Source organism: Coturnix japonica, chromosome 1 (genome assembly GCF_001577835.2).
Source record: "Coturnix japonica isolate 7356 chromosome 1, Coturnix japonica 2.1, whole genome shotgun sequence".
NCBI classification, from domain to species: Eukaryota; Metazoa; Chordata; class Aves; order Galliformes; family Phasianidae; genus Coturnix; species Coturnix japonica.
The window spans coordinates 160,985,105-160,986,560 of record NC_029516.1 but is presented as its reverse complement, the minus strand read 5'-3'; positions in this window follow the sequence as shown (position 1 = coordinate 160,986,560).

The window sequence follows — 1,456 nt, the reverse complement described above, 5'->3', positions numbered from 1 at the left end:
ATAAAGCACAGTTCCACAGTTAAAACCAAAATGTTTCCTACCTCCTCCTATTCCCCCTTCTCTTCTTGCATCCATGATGCTGAGCCAGTAAGAGGGATCACAACAGGGCCAGCCAAGCAGGTGGGCAGTACCATCAGCCCTCAGGCTCAGCTACCAAGTAATGTTCATCAAAAATAATTTGCTTATCTTGTTCCTAATGACACTGAGCACTCTTTTTATTTAACCCAGGAGCATATCTATGTGTTGTTGAACTAAAAGGATGTCTTAAGCTTTAGACCATCTTATTTAGAAGAAAACTTGAAATATTTAACCACCTCACAGTGCCTTGTTAGGCCGAGGTCTCAGGTTTGTCAGAATTGGGGTATGAGTCTTGCTCTGTTCCTGCTGAAATTAATGCCAGCTCTCTGACTCTGAAGATAAAAACCTGAATTAGTCTATAGGAGCAATTCATCATCATAGGAGAGGAGCATCATCCTACTTCTTATGTATCAAAGTTTAGGACAGAAAGTCGTTGACCTTCTCCAGGAGGAGAATTGGGGCACACGGAGATTCTGATCGCAGTCACGTTGGTGGAAAGTGAGAGAAAATCTCCTGAGATGACAGCAAGCAGTAAGCAACCTGAGAACGGAGCCCATAATCTCTTTGTCCCTGTGCTGTACATGTTTTCTCTGTAGCCTGATTTGAGAACAAAATCGTAATGTGTTTGAGAAAACCAAAAGTGGCCGCTGTAGTTAATTTATTTTGGGGACGCATGTGCTGAGGAGCTGGAGGAGGATGTTATCTCTGTCCTTGCACAAGGAGACAGATAACATTGTGTTGTATACAAGAGCAGAATTGAGGCACAGAGGTAGGAGAGGGATGGCTCTCTTGCTTCCTACACAGCACATCATAGGGTATCTTCCAGAGCAGGACTGAGATGGAGGGAGCAGTGGGATCTGAAGGTGACAGGTACTTTCATTAGCGCATTCCCACTGTGCCCACTTGCAGCATTACCCACTGCCCTGCATTTTCAGGGCAGAGCTCCCATGATGAGGCAGCCATCCTGGTTATTGAAGGCAGGGCAAATTTCTGTGCTGAAATTATTTCCCTGCTCAGAATCACCTTCACTCCCCCCTCCACTCTCTTAGAGGATCACTTTTGTGCTGTAGTTTCTTTGAGGTTACTCAGCCTTTCCTCATACAGGAGATGCTTCAGGCCCTTATATCTTTCTGGACCTCCTCAGGACTCCTTCTAGGAGATCCCTGTTTTTTTTCAACTGGGGAGCACAGAACTAAACACAGTAGTCTAAATGTGGCCTTGCCAGGGCAGAGTAGAGAGGGAGGATCACCTTCCTTGACCTTCTGGCCGCGCTCTTTTTAATGCCCCCCAGGAAACCACTGTCCTTCTTGGCCACCAGGGCACACTGCTGGCTCGTGGCTACTTGTCCATTTCATTTTATAGATGATTTTAGGCACAT